This window comes from Rhinolophus sinicus, chromosome 16 (assembly GCF_057876585.1).
Source record: "Rhinolophus sinicus isolate RSI-liver-muscle chromosome 16, RSI-T2T, whole genome shotgun sequence".
Taxonomy (NCBI): Eukaryota; Metazoa; Chordata; class Mammalia; order Chiroptera; family Rhinolophidae; genus Rhinolophus; species Rhinolophus sinicus.
In genome coordinates, this window is record NC_142516.1 from 104,472,838 (window position 1) to 104,488,804 (window position 15,967).

The 15,967-nt window shown below is 42.4% G+C and overlaps 1 protein-coding gene across 2 annotated transcripts in view; it reads left to right on the forward strand.

Annotated features, from left to right (window-relative positions):
- Positions 1-1,851: 1,851 nt before the first annotated feature.
- Positions 1,852-15,967, forward strand: part of CYSLTR2 (cysteinyl leukotriene receptor 2) — a 34,984-nt gene continuing 20,868 nt past the window's right edge. The window contains exons 1-2 of one of the 2 annotated variants that reach the window (XM_019748035.3): positions 1,852-2,019; positions 4,833-4,886. The gene's annotated coding sequence lies outside the window, so the exon portion shown is untranslated. The remainder of the gene's footprint in view (positions 2,020-4,832; positions 4,887-15,967) is intronic. The other variant, XM_074329944.2, reaches the window with a different exon arrangement.

The window sequence follows — 15,967 nt, forward strand, 5'->3', positions numbered from 1 at the left end:
GTGTTAATTTGTATATGGTGTTAGGTAAGAATCCAACTTCATTCTTTTGCATGTGGATATCCAGTTTTCCCAGAACCATTTGTTCAAAACATTGTCTTTTCCCACAAATAGTCTTAGCACCCTTGTCAAAAATCATTTGAAAATATATATATATATATATATGAAGGTTTATTTCTGGGCTATTCTACTCATTTAGGACATATATCCGTCTTTATACAAAAACTACAGTGTTTTGATTACTGTCATGTTATAGTAAGTTTTGGTAAGATTTATAGTAAGTTATAGTAAGGTTTACATATGGATTTATTGGCTAAATCATTGTGGTACCATTTGATGAAATGGTGTAGATGGAGGAATATATGCTTGAAAGGGGAAGAGAAAAGCTCTGTTTTGGCCATATTAAAATTTTTCAAGAGTATTTTGGCTATTCAGAGGTCCTGTTAGATTCCATATGAATTTTAAGATGTATTTTTCTACTTCTGAAAAATAATCCTTGGCATTTTGATGGAGATTTTGTTGAATCTGTAGATGAGTTTAGGTAGTATTGATATCTTAATATTAAGTATTCCAATCCATAAACATGAAATGTCTTTTCATTTATTTATCTTGTTTAATTTCAGCAATGTTTTGTAGCTTTCAGTGTACAAATCTTTCACCTCTTTAGTTAAGTATTTTATTCTTTTTGATGCTATTGTAATTGGTGTTGTTTTCTTAATTTCCATTTTGGATTGTTCATTGTTAGTGTATAGAAATGCAACTGATTTTGTGTTCTGCAACTTTGCTGAATTCATTTATTAGTTCTAACAGGTTTTTTGTGTGGAATCTTTAGGGTGTTCTACATATGAGAGTACATCATCTGCAAACAGATAATTTCACTTCTTTCTTTCCAACTTGGATTCCTTTATTTCTTGCTTAATTGTTGCTGCAGCATTCTATCCTAGAAATAGCAAGGATTTTAATAGGGGTGAGGGAGATGAGAAATGGTTGGATTCGGGACATATTTTGCAGGTAAAATAAACAGAATTGGTTGGCTTGGAGGTTGGCTTAAATTGTGGGAGAAAAAGAGGAGTTAAGGATGACTTCTAGATTTATATATGGATTTATTGGCTAAGTCATTGTGGTACCATTTGATTAAATGGTGTAGATAGAGGAATATATGCTTGACAGGGAGAGATAAAAGCTGTGATTTGGTCATATTAAATTTGGCTGTGGATATAGATAATGTAGATATAAGTAAGAGAGAACCGTGAGAAGAGATTAGAAGACAGACTTTGGGGGTAAGCTCCCATTTAGAAAAGGGATGGAAGAAGAGGCAAATGGGAAATAACCCAAGGGGTAGAAAAAATTCAGGAAAGTCAGAGAAACATGGAGGAGAAAGTTTCAAGGAAGTGACACTAGTTAACTGTGTAACAACTTGAGGAAGGCAGATGAGGACTGAGAAAGAACCTTTTACATGAGCAATGAGGCGGTCATTGGTAACCTTTGACAGCATTTCAGCAGAACGGGTAAGGCCTCCGCCTGAGTGCAAGTAAATTGAAAAAGCAAGGGAGAGATGGGAAGTGCTCTAAACAGATCTAAAGGGCTGTTGCTTAAGGCTCTAAAGTGTTGATGTTATTGTTGTCATGGAAACAAAAAAGCAGTTAGGAGAACTAAAAGCCATTTAAGCTCCCTGAGTCTAGCCCATCCCATCCCTTTGATTTGTTGTGAAAGTTGCTGATAAAAAGTCATTTAGAGCATCAGGGTTAATCCAGGTTTCTTCTTTAAAATGTAGCTCCTAACTGGAAATCTTTCCCCTTCTTGAGAAGAAGGCCAACACCAACACCCACACCAAGTTATATAAAGCACAGACGACCCAGTGACCAAAACTTCCTTATTTTCCTGCTATTGGCTGACAGCGTTCATAAAATATAATTTGCTGTTTCGCTTTTCTTTTAAATAAGCAAGCTGAATACTTGGAGGAGGAAGGCAGGAGAGCTAGAAGAACAGAAGCCAAGGCATCTCAAAGAAAGAAAACTTCAGGTGAACATTTTTATCTTTGCTTTGTTAATTCATTGTTGAGAATTATGCCTCCTTTATCACTTCATACATAGAAGAATAGTTTTTGAAAAGTAAATTGTTTTCATTTGACTATAAATTTATTTCTACCATATACATAGTAGAAAAATATTAGGAAAATACAAAAAAGTAGAAGGAGGTAAAAAACCATGACTGAGATAGCCTCTATTGACATTTTGGGGGTATTTCTTTCCGTTCTTTTTTGTGTATCTGTCTATAACTTTAGTTTGACTTTCACAGTTGTTGTCATATAGTATGGATCAATTTATACTTATTTTTTCCATTAGAGCATAATTTTTTTTTCACATGGCTATAAATTCTTCATAATTGTAATTAAAAATTGCTGGATAATATTGCATTGAAGAGATTTACTGTAATTTACTATACCTTTATTTTTAGCCATGTAACATCTTTCTTATTTTTCATAGACTGGGTCATTTTATTATGTAAGATGTATTTTTTCCATTCAGGGTCTTATTTTGGGGGCAAGAGGAGGTTAAATTTGAAAATGTAGATTTCATTTGTTTTACTCAGAGGTACAGTTGGTGGAGGGGAAGAGTGTGTGAGAGCATATGTTTATAATCTGTTTATTCCCCCTTTCGGATCTCCATCAGTGGTTCTCAACTTTACCTGATCCTGAGGAGATTAGAAAATTACCCCCCCGGAAATTTGAAACTTAACTTGTGAAGATAAGGCAGTCAGTCATCTGCAGTAGTTTTTTGCTTTTCTTTTTTCTGAAAATTTCAGGTGGTTCTAACAGGTAGCCAACATAATAACAGCTTACCTAGGTCATTTAAAATATTTTCCTGTCTCTGACACACACCTGAGAATAATACATATTAAGGGAAAGAGGTTCAATTTCAGGCAAGCCACCCAAATCTCCCTTTCAATACTGTATCAATAATGCAAAAGTAACTTGTGGGAAACACAAGCCTTCTAGAAATTTCTATCATCCACCTCAACCACATAAACTCTTGAGATGAGAATATACTTGAGAGTTTCAATTTACTAATGCTTTAAACAAATGGATTTGTTTTCAGTGCATTGGTGGTTAAAAGTGAGCGATATTGAGGCTTCAGAATGTTCTAAATGTATCAAAATTAAGCCCAGCATCTGTTAGTATTCTGCCTCCTACCCACCCAATGTCCCGTGGGGTACTCCCACTATCTAAGCAACAACCATTCTGGAAGAAAGATGCTATGCTTTTGCAGTGTACTCACTGCTTTGTGTCGGGAGCACACTGGGCATATTTGGAATCTCATGTGTATTCCTGGCTCAGGGACTCCTCTTGCTTTTCTAGTTTGTCTTGCACACCAGACATCTGAGGCATGCTAGGCCCCCTGAGGTTAAGCCTGGAAGATGAAAGCCTAACAGGAGCTTGGCTTGTGCAATTACCCAGTGAGCTCTGGTTAATGCAGCAGACAAGCTGGATAATGCAGAGAAAGGCAAGCATTTGCCTGGGTTGTTCAGCTTTGCTATAGAGTCATATCAAATCCCTGTCAGAACTCAGCACTGTCTCTATGTTTTTCTCGGGGTGCTGACCACTGCCTTCTTTGTACTGGAGTTACTTATGTGAGGTTCTTATCCTTCGACCGGACCAAGAATGCTTGAGGATGCGTCCTCACAGGAAACCCAGTACATGGGGTCCATTAAGAATAAATGGGAAGGACCGGCCCAGTGGCTCAGGCGATTGAAGCTCTGTGCTCCTAACTCTGAAGGCTGCCGGTTCGATTCCCACATGGGCCAGTGGGCTCTTAACCACAAGGTTTCCGGTTCAACTCCTTTGAGTCCCCCAAGGGATGGTGCGCTCCGCTCCCTGCAACTAACAACGGCACCTGGACCTGGAGCTGAGCTGCACCCTCCACAACTAAGACTGAAAGGATAACAACTTGACTTGGGAAAAAGGCCTGGAAGTACACACTGTTCCCCTATAAAGTCCTGTTCTCCTTCCCCGATAAAAAAAATAAAAAAATAAAACTAAATAAATAAATAAATGGGAAAGTAAAGTACACGAAGGGAATACAGTCAATAATATGGTAATAACTATGTATAATGCAAGGTGAGTACTAGACTAGTCAGGGGCATCACTTCTTAAATTATATAAATGTCTAACCACTATGCTGTACACCTGAAATTAATATAAAATAATATTGAATGTCAACTGTAATCAAAAAATAAAAATAATTTTAAAAAGAATAAATAGGTGCAAATAAATTACTTTAGTTAACAGCTTATGTTTATCTCTGTTAACCTCTTTATACTAATTGACCCATGGAGAAAATGGTACCATCTTTGACAATATCTAAAGGGAGACGTCTCCTATCGGACTGATAATGTGGGGCAGTATGGGATGACAAAGAAAGTAATGGGGTCCTGAGCAATGAGTTGGAGCCAAAGAATCCCAAAGTTGGAAGTCTCCTTGGGAAAAGTGAGGGTCACGTCCCGAAGGTTTTTGCATCTTTAGTGTTTAAAGGAGAGGTTTCAAGAATAGGGGAAGCAGATCAGTGGAAGAACAAGAAGAAAGAGAGGGAGGGAAGGGGAAGACAGACTAGGGGAGGGACAGGGAGAGGAAGAGAGAGGAGGGAGGGGGCAGGAGGGGAGCCTGTTTGCTTTGGAAGTTTAAAGATTACTTAAGCTGGGAGAATTGAAAGGGATCCAGTCCATGGTTATTACCTCTACTGTACATTACCATGAATTAAAAACCAAAACAAAACAACTACTTCCCATATAAATGTGCCATGAAGCTATAGAGTATTTTACCTTGTTTTTACCTCTAGTGCAGAAAACACGATTATCTACAGAAGACTTGGAGGCATTACAGATTCCCTGAGGTAAGCTGATTTCTTTTTATTTTGAGTCTTAACAATAACTTTGCTCTCTTATAAATTCTCTGAGAGATTTGAAGCCGTCTCCTCTTGTTAGCAGTAGCAGACACAAATCCCCACCAGGAACTTGTTGGCATGAAGTCAAAAAGACAATTTGCAACCTTCAGAGCTATAAGTAGTGACACTTCCTACAATGTCAAGATAAAGCACCGCTTGAGTCCCTTTTGTGACTCCTCCCTTGCCTCTGTGTATTCCTGTCCTCAGATCTTAGATTTGAATTTCAGAGACAGACAGTTTTGTGAGGGAAAATGCGCTAACATCATTTTGTTGAAAAAGACCATTGGGAATCACCCCCCCACACACTGAGGAGATTTATTATGAGACATTAATGAGAGAGGTAGATAATAGCTTCATTAGCTCACTTATTGGTCACTTATTTGAGCCACAAGTTGTGCTAGGGCCTGGGGATATAGCAGTGGTCAAGTGAGACTCCATTCTTGCTGTCAGTGGACGAACAGTCTGCTGGGTGGGGATAGACAGGAGTTGGTTTCTGCCATGCGGGGTGAGTGCGAGGACAGGAAACCCATGAGGCTGCAGGAGCAGGTGGAGCAGCAGCCAGCCAAAACTGGAGGGGTCAGAAAAGCCTTTTTCTAAGAGTGATATCTAGACAGAAACCTGAGGTTTGGTCAGCAATAGCCAGGTGATGAGCTGGAGCTCAGAGTGAATAGGCAAGAGAGAGCCAGGTGTGTTTAAGGCCCTGAAGTTAAGGTCAGTGGGGCTGAAGTAGATTTTACTGAAGGGAGTGGTAGGGAGAGAAAATGCTGATGACAAGATCCAAATTGTGAAAAGCCTGGAGCTGAACTTCATTCTGAAGTGTTGATGGGTTTTAAGCAGAAGAGTAACATGGTAAGACATGCATTTTGGAAAGGTCACTCTGGCCACTGTGTGGAGAATGGCTTGCAAATAGCAAGAGTGGAGGCTGAGAGCCACTCAAGGAACTAACCTCTGTCATCCAAGTTAGAGACGACACCTGTGCTAGGACGGCCCTAAGCTGGCCCCTGCGACAGAAGGAGGGGCTGGTGGAGACAGATGGGTAATGAGGCCAGGTTTTCCTCAAAGGAGACACGGGGCAGCAGGATGGACTGGGAGAAGAGGAAAGCCGGCAGTTTGCTTTTTTTCCTTGCCTTCTCTTCTTTAGGAACAGATACCCACTGCCCCCAGGCTACTGGCAATTCCCCTGATTTTCAAAATTTCCAGACATATGAAAACATCTCTCCTTAGCTGTTTATTTCTTACTATCTTATACAGGGATTCTATACCCAGCATTCTAAACAGTGCCTAGGCATTCCTTCTCTTGACAAACGACAGGGTTGCAACAGGAATGATAATGTATTGGATGCGTAATGTGCCAGGCTCAGTGCAGGAGGCTTTCACATGTGTTGCCTCCTCTGGTCCTCTCAATACCTCCGAGAGGGTGAGGACTTGCTGATCCTCACACAGGTGGCAAGAGGTAGAGCCAGGATTTGGATCCTCTTTAGATCCATGGTACTACAATGCTTCTATATCCTTCCAGGAAACATATGATGTTTAACAAGCTACCTTTGTAAATAATTCCTTTGTTCTAGGAAGTGTATTTAATGGTGGAAATGCCTAGGTGGGAGGGAAGAGAGAGGGAGTTTTAATTTGAATAAGTTGGCTTTAAGAGAGCCCCTGAATCATGTCATTTAGTCACTTTGATTGTGGATGGGGAGAATCCTTATGCTGACACAATCTCTAGGACATTATTGGAACTTGTGCAACCGGCCTCTGAGATAGCATTTGCTGAGCTCCTGTCTTTTTTCTGCCTTTGAAATCAGGAGACTTGGGAATCAGAGATTCAAATGCAGAATGATTCTCTGGCCTTAGATCAGCAACTGGGCTAATAATAGATACCGCTGATCTTCCTTAATACACTGAGAAAGTGCACTAGAAAAATGACAAAAATTTGTGGAGATAGTTTTATAAAATTAAATTCATAATCAGTATCATAGGCTCATATGTCCTATTAATAAGGAAGAGCTGAGGAAAATTGTGAGAGCCAGAGAGAAGACAGCACTTAGTCAAAATAATACTTTTTAAAATGAAATCATATCTTCTAGGAGCTCTGAGCTCTTCTTACATAGTAGTAAAAATTTTCTTTGTGTTGACTATGCCTTTGTTTGTTTATGGTGGTGGCTAAGTGTTAGTGATTAGGATAAACATGGAAGGACAGCCAGCTTTTGGAGAGTATTAGAGAATGAAACAAGGGGATTTCGCAAAGACTGAGGTGGGAAGAGACAATGCCATGTGCCTTGCTCTTGGAGGCAGAGAGTCTCCCTCACGTGCTCGGATGCTAACCTCCTCTTAGGGTTCAGCTTCTGTGACATCCCTGGGGATGTTGTTCTCTGGAAGCATTTGTCTCCTCAAAATAGCAGAAGAAAGAATCAAATTGTGAAAAGACTCCAATTTTAAGGGGTGGTTACTCCCAAATGTGTCCATAACCATAGGCACCTTTTTGCACAGAGAAATTCTCAGGAAAGGAACTTCAGAGAAGAATGTGCCAACTGCTCAATCAAGCAAACAGAGGGGAAAATCTTGTCAGAGAAGGATAGAAATAAGACAACTATTGCTAAACCATCAGTCCAACACTGATACTTAACGGGTCTGACATTTTGGCCATACCAGAACTTTCCAAATTGTCACTTTTTACCCAAGCAGATCTTTCCCCTAATGGAAGCTCCAGCAACACACATCTTGTGGAGGTGCCTCTTTTTCCATCTGTCCATGCATGTTTGTGGTGGTGGATGTCATTTTACCACACGTTCTGTGGTCTGAGCGAAGTTCTCCTTTTAGTGAAAGGAGGCCCCAGCTGGTGTGTGCTGCCTGTCAGCCTTACCCTCAAATTGGATGATATTTCAAGAAGACCCAGGAGCCTTCAGCAGAGTCCAGGCAAGGAAGGCTCTGTTGGCTCCCATGGGCTCTCAGGAGATAGGGGGAGTTCTAGAAGCAGAAAGAGGCAGACACAAGCTGAAGGGCATGTGTGGATTGGCAGCTGGGAGAAATTACTGAAAAGTTGACAACACAACTACAGTGATTTCAAGAAAATATTCTAATTAGAAAACTTAATATCATAGGACATGTCTTGCCTTTAGAACTAAAATAGAAAATCAAGTTAATGAAATTCAGAAGTTATTTTGGGGATTTCTGGACTTTCTCTGACCATTCTGGAATTTAGTCAGGAGGCAGGTCAGAGAGATAAACCAATCACCAATATCCCCCTTCCTATTGGCTCTATGATGGTGGATTCCTGAGGAATCCGAGGAGAGATGGTGAAGGGGGGCTGGAAAGTTCGCTTGTAAAAGATGCCAATTATATTAGGCCATTACAAGGGAGAAACTGCCCAGTGCACTTGGTCTCCCACAGGGATCCTCTGCCTGTTGTTACAATTGGTTAAAGCCTTCCCACCCTTGCTGTAAGATCTTACACAGATCTTCCCCTGACGGAAAACAGACTGGTTCCAAAGATGTTCCTTAGGGGCTCCAAGTTATTCCAGGATCCCGTGGTAATCATATGGGCAACACACTGAATTTTCTGTCTGTTGAGCTCCAGATTAAGTCAGGCAACATGGAACTGGGATCTGGGAAGAGGGCCCAAAGAACTTTGCAGCTTCCAATCATGGAGTCCTACTCAGAAGACAAAAATGAGACAATAAAACTCTGCATAGATCCCAGAGGGGAAACTTCAGTCATCCTGCAGGGTAAGTTAGCAGGCCCCAGCACTCTGGCTCAGAAATCCCTCTGGGCCCCAGTATTGTTGAAAAGAATCTTGGTAGTACAGAGACAGTGGATTGGAGAATTCCCCCCTCCGGGAACTTCCAGAGCCATACATGGTATTCAACGCCTGTTGCTTAAGGCATCTCCAAGTATCCCTTTCACCAATGGGCCCGCGCTGCTGACCTCACAATTATGAGGCATGGTAAATTAAATGATATTCAGAAGACAGAGGGGCATTATCTTGGTGGTTCATAAAGTGACTTGGACTTTGGGACACTTTGAGGAACTTTGGGGGAGATAGCGTGGAGGAGAGATTGAAGCCACAGAATGATCTGAAGTGCTGAGTCCATGGAAATGGGGCCCTATGGGGTTCACTCCCCTTCCCCCATTAATTTGGGAAGGCTGGAGAGCAGCTCAGTTCCTCATTCAAAAGATATTGTGATGTCAATTCTTTTCGTCTTTATTTCTGTTTTGATCTCCAAGAACTTAATTCCCTTTATCCCTTTGAAAAAATTCTGAAAGTGTAAGACTGTTCCCAGGAGGCCAGAAAGGTTTGCAAAGATGTGTGTTTCTACCATGACATTTGGAGCTAAGGGCTGAGCTAGCAGTGTTGGACTTCAAGAAATAGACCTCCAATGATATTTGCTTGTTATCGGGTGGAAGGGGGCGTATTAGCTCAACAGTCTGGGACCTTGGGGATTTTGAGGGTCAAACATGTAGAAGCTTCCAATCCAGAGGATCGTATCCTCTCTGCCAACTTTGAGGAGCTAAGTGAGCCTTTGCAATAGAAACAGCAGCTAATACAGGGTGCTTTTGCTGGTCCTGCCCTGGTCTCAGTACCATGCCGGTGTCATCTCACTCAATCCTCACAACAACCTGTGAAGTAGGGACTCTTATCATCATTATCTACCTTTTACTGATAAGGACCTGAGGCACAGGGGGGAAAAGTCACCTGCCCAGGTCACAGAGCTAGTGAGCGCAGGAACCCAGGCTCAGAGCCAGAGTCTGTGCTCCTACCTGCTGCTCTGGTGCTGCTTCCTTGTGTCACTGTCATGCCTCTCACCACTTTTTTTTTCTGGTTATGGAATCATCTTTCAGCCCTTGCTTTTATATTTTTACTGATGCCCTGAGATCCTTTTCACCTCTATAATTTCTCTAATCCCAACATTTGGGGTTTAATCATAACAGTTCACATCATTGACTGCTCATGTTGTAAGATACATTCATTATGCCATTTACAGATAAGGAAACTGAGGCCCAGAGAAGATACGTCACTTGCCCAAGACCCCCAAGTTTGTAAGTGGGTCTGTGACCTTAGACCAACTCCCATCTGTGATCATTTCTATGAACCTTAAAAAGAATGTCCTATTTGCCATTCCACAACATGCAGTAACTCTGGGAGCTAAAATCCAAGTTGTGCTCAAAAGTTGTTAGGTAAAACAAAGAGCACTGTTGTGGGGGAGTTGTGAACTGCAGGGTGGGTTATTAAAGCAGAAGCCTCTTACTGTGGAGAATAGGAACCCCCCACAGCAGGACACAGCGGGCAGACAGACATAAGTGAGGAGGAAAAGGAGTGGCCTAATGAGTCTGTAAAATCCTGTGATTCTATGTCTAACACACACTTTATGCGCCTGCTACAGTAATCCTCATTTGTCTAGTGATTAAGAGTTTACCGGGTTCTCCCAGTATGTGCTCAGCAAAATAGGGGATGCAAAATCAATAAAGGACTGTCCGTTCCTCCTGCAAAGCTCATCATCTGGAGAGGCCAAGGTGATGGGACTGCCTCGAATCTATCTATCAAAGCGCATGAAGAACTAATGTTAGGCTGCAGTGGTTCATTCCCAACTGCTGCCAGAAAGATGAAAAAGAGAGAGGCCCATGGGAAGTGTCAGTTGGGTGAGGTGATGTGCAGAAGGCAACATAGATGTTGAGGAAGAGGTTTTGGCTTGATGAGTTAGGCGCCTTGTAGGTTGGGAAGAAGAGGAAAGGCAGAGACAGAAGAGAGCAGAGAGAAAGGCAGAGGAATATGCATGATGAAGTACACATCCAGGTCTGGGCTGCCTGGTGTTGAGGAGCAGTAAAATAACAATAATGCTAGCTACACAGCTTCCCAAGTGCTTTGATATCTATTATTGCATTTGCTCCTCTCTGAGGCCTCTTCAGATATAGGGTTGAGGGGTATCCTTATCCTCATCTTACAGATACACTTCCTCAGAGAAGTTAAGTGATGTGTTAGCCAAAGCCACATGTATTTAGGAAGCGGCAGACCAGAACCCAGATCTTTGTGCTCTTTCTGCCATCTGTCACCTCACTGCATGGCTCCGTTAGTTGGTGCTGAATCTCATATATAAGAATACAAGTACGGCTGGGACAAGTGGTAAAAAGTCTTATATTTCTGGTTGAGGAATTTGCATTTGGTTTGATAGGTAATTATAGGTTCATGATGAAACAAAAATGATGTTTTAATTGGTTTTCCCTCCCCATGATATACAGGTCAGGAGATCCTAACAGTTTCTAGGCATCAGCTAACGAAGTCTAAGGTGAGGATGGTGACTTTGCACATGCAGAGTAAGGATAGAATTCAAGGCACACCATATAAATACAATGGAGAGAACTCTGCCAGTTGATCAGATGTGAGATTTAAAAGAAGGAGAAAAACTGAAGAAAATATCTCCAAATTGGTCAGCAGCTGCATTAGTCTGTATGGGCTTCCATAACAAAGTACCACAGACTCGGTGGCTTAAATAACAGAAATCTATTTCTCATAGTTCTGGAAGCTGGAAAGTCTAAGGTCAAGGTGCCAGCAAGGTAGGTTTCGTTCTGAGGCCTCTTCTCTTGGCTTGTAGGTGGCCACCTTCTTGCTGTGTCTTCACATGGCAGAGAGTGTTTTTTCTTCTAAGGACACCAATCCTATTGGATCAGGGTCCCTCCCCATGACCTTATTTAACCCTAATTACCTCCATAAAGGCCCTGTCTCTAAATAGAGTCACATGGATATTGGGGCTTCAACATATAAGTTGGGGTAGGGGAGGGCACAAACATACCAGCTGAGTGGGATTGGTTTGAGGAGCAGTATAAATTTAGGTAAGGTTTGAGGTAGAGACAGTCTCTCCAAGTAAGTTTATCCTGTAGACAACTAGAAATGTGGAAATATAGCTCAGGTATAATTCAGAAAAAACAAAAACAAACAAACAAAAAAACACTTAAATTCTGTTGGTCTCAGTTTTTTTTTTCATTATTTGTAAAATTGAGATAATAATGCCAACTAAGCCTATCTCAAAAGATAGTCAAGTGGAGCAAATGAGATAACTAAGATGAAAATTCTTTACAAATGAAAAGATGAAAATACGGTATTTTCTTATGTAAAAGACATATCTGGGAGTCTGAGGCAGAGACATGGTGGTAAAGTTACATGGTGGGTGAGCTCTTGGGGTATTATAGAGAGAAGGCGCTGAGGACAATGGTGGGTCTCCAGTGGGTGTCCACAATAAGAAGAAGAAATGACAGTGGCTTGGGAAGGGCTGAGCAGTCAGGAAATGGCAAACCATAAGTACTCAGGGCCACAAAAGTCAGGGAAGGAGTGGAGGTTTCAAACAAGATGTGAGGATGATATTCTGGAGTGACTAAGAAGGAAGCTTGAGGAATGAGCAGGAGACCCAGCTGCTGAGCAATAACACATGACCTTCTCCTACTAATGTATGATTCAGAGGAGGGTCTCTGAGGTGATGGGGATGGGGCAGGGCAGCTATTGCTGTGGATTAAGACGAGGAAGATGAGAAAGAAGTGACAACAGTGAGCCCAGTGATTTAGGGACTTTAGGCATAAAAGGACAATGAAAAATAGAAATTTGAATAGATCACGGTAGGTGGAAGAAGACAGGACATCTGGCTGATCACATGCTATGCATAGTACGCACATTCTTTCATTTATAACTCAAAGCCACTGGAAGGGACTGTCTTAATTAGCCCCATTTTAAAGGTGAGAAAGCTAAACCTCAGAGAATAATGGTTATACAGCTAGAAAGTGGGTGGGTCAGGAGTCATACCAGGTTTACTGGGCTTCAGGTACAGAGTACATTCTACTCTAGTGCGATTCAGGGATATGAGGTTTGAAGAGAGAGGAAGAAGTTGAAATCGCTTGAAGGAGATGGGCTGAGAGTAAGAATCAAGGTGTCTTCAGAGAAAAGAAGACATGCATCTCCCCTCTCTGATCTTCCTCCAGCAACAAACTCTTCATAGCTGCAGGGCTTGAGAGGTCCCTCCCCTCATTGTGGTCACTTTCGAAACTGTGCTGCTTTATCAGTTTCCTGCCCTTGGCCTTCCACCCCACCCCCTTGATCACAGATAACCATCATATTGCTAACTCTCTTGATAGTTTTTATCCCCACTGACTACTCCCTGCTTAAAGCAGTCTTTCTACTGGCTTCCTGGACATTGTGTTTTTGATTCATCATCTCTGTTTGGACAGTCTTTCCTTCCAGGCTGCTGTTCTCTTTGCCTGTCCCTTAATTGTTGATGTTTCCCAAGGTTCTGTCCTTGACTCTTTGCTTCTCTGTTGTCACACCCCTGCATGAGCTCACTCACTCCTTTGGTTACCATCAAGTGCTGATGGCCCAAAAATGCATCAGGCTGCCCTCACTCCTCCTCCCCAGCTCTAGACTGCAATGGGACTGTTCCATTTGCACGTTTCATAAATATCTCAAGTTTAAAATGTCTCCAAATTGAACTCATTGTCTTCCAAACAGCAACTCTCATTTCTTTATATCTCGCAATCCCACCCAGCTCTGTCCACCCCTCTGCCCTGGACAATCACAAGAGTATCCCTATGAGTCCCTTGGAACAGAGGCTTGCGTCTTTCCAAACTGCTCTCTGTCTGCTGCTAGAATCACCCTTATACAATGCAAAGCTGCTTTGCATTGAGAGACAATCCAAGGTCTCTCATTGCTCTCAGGATAAAACCCAAATGCCTTAGTGTGAATGTAAGTTATTCTTAATGAAAATGAAAGTAGTGATGTTTGGGGGTGGGGGGGCGGTTAAGACTTAGTATCCCAATCCCCACATTGTTCAAGGATCAACTGTATATTCGGCTCAGAGAGAGACAAGACAGCTTTGTGGTTGAGAGATGACAACCGGGTTCAGGCCCATCCGATCACTAGTTGACAGGCAAACTTAGGCACAGGAAGTATTCCATGTCTCTGTATTTGGCTTTTCTCATCTATGAAATAACCAATTCAGAGTACCTAAGACTAATTAAGGATTAATGGAGTCAATCCTTACACAATACACAAAGGAGCTTTGCTGAGTGCTTACCACAGAGTAAACGCAGCACAGGTTGGCTCTTGCTCCGAGTTGAATGAACAAGCATCTGTGGCTTGAGGTGGAGATGGAGCTGAGCTGAGAGAGGAAATATGCTTTCCCAGAGCCCTTAGGCAGTTTTGGCCAAAGCTGGAGGGCTTGAAGTGAGGGGTAGTGAGGGTGGCTGATGAGATCAGACAGACAAGGGTGCTGATGTCAATTTATCAGAAGGATTTTCAGTGTGGAGGTTAGAAAGCCTGGCAACAGTGGCCAAACAGAAGACTCAGAACATCACTGAATAGCAATCAGGGAAGCTGCAGCATGGCAGGTCTACCAGTTCTCCTTCTGACGAGGCACTGGCAGGTTTGGTGTTGTTGCTGTCGCCCACAGGACTGCTGTGCACTAAGGCCTTATAACGATGGTGCAGACTGTATCAACCTTGATTCTCCAGAAGGTTATCTGTTCCTCAGCAGTTTACCACAGCGTCGCGGCAGCTGGTTGTCTAGCAGCACGTCGTTCGCTGCTCTTGGGTATGTCTGTGTCAGTGTGTCTGAGTGTCTCACTCTTCACGTCCTGAGCACAAGTCCCAGGCCCAGATCTGAGAACTGGAGGTGAGCACATCTGTGGGCTCACAGTCCCTGTCAGTGCTGACGGGGGGAGTAGGAAGGAGGAGGGAGGGGCTCCCTGTGACGAGGGCTAACCATCACCCCGTCCATGCATCCAAATGTATATTTTCCTAAGTATAAAGGAGAATAACTTCTGTGAGGTGTGGGACAGTTGAAGCTTTGCTATGACCATGAAAATCGTGTAAGCAACAATGTGAGCTATTCCCTCTCTTTGGTGTTCTTCCTAAATGAAATATGGAATCTACATCTGCTGCTACTTCTCATTATTTATTTGTTACTTTATTACCAGTAAAGCTGTAGGAGACGAAGCCTTAATTGTTCCAAGCCCCCTTTCCGTACAAAAAGCCATGCACACTCTCCCTCTAAAGCAGTGGAAATTATGCTGTCAATTGATTTCCCAATTTCCCTTGAATTTACCTGTTCATATATTTCTCACCTTCCTTTCACATATTTAATTGGTCTGGCTGGTTTTTACAGCCACATCCAGCAGGGAATTTTTTTCTTTTTCTTTTCTTTTCTTTCTGTCTTTTCTTTTTTTTTTTTTTTTTTTTTTTTTTTTACAGTTTAGTGAAAGATTACAATGGGGTGTAGTCAAATGTATTTTATATTAGCAGGAAGGAACAATCCAAATGTTTTAAAGGTTCTCAAGAGAAAATATTGAGCTAAATGGAATTTTGTATCTGAGCTGGTCCTGCTTTTAGTCTGTGGCTATTAGCTAAATGAGGCTTCCAGAGAGGGTGTTTGTATGTTTTCTTTCTTTAGCTTTCCAGGGATTAAGATGGTCTTGGAGGTGTTGTTTGGAATCAAAGCCCCAGCCTCTCCTTGCAACCTGTTTGATAGTCATCAACCCTTCCCACTACCCTGCAGCCCCTTATGGGGCCCAGAACCAATCCCAGTCTCAGGTAGAGGAACTGAAGTAACTCTGGGACGTAGTGTTACCTTTGGGGTTGATTTGACCCTGATCTTGTGCCTTGATTCTAAAATTGGACACATATCTTATTCCTGAGGTTCAATCCTTGCCTCACTGGGGTAAATGGACCCATATCTTGGCACCCCGGGTCTGAGTCTCTGTGTCCAAGGATTTTTCCAGCACTTGGGCCCTCTAGGAGGCAGGGCCTGCTTGAACTGGCCAGGCCTCCTCTCAGGTCCAAAGTCCTCTTCTTGCACTGTGGCTTGGCAGCAAAGGGTCTTGTTTCCTGCAGACTGACCTCCCCGATGAGGTCTGCCTTCCTCCCCAGTTGCTCAAGGAGTCCCTGTTGTTAGGGTCTATTTTTGTTCCTCCTCACACTCCTCAACTCCCTGATGGACCACCTGTTACCTTCTCTCTTTGCTGGCTTCTTGTCTGCTAGAGTCCATGCTCTGCCTATGATAAGGGA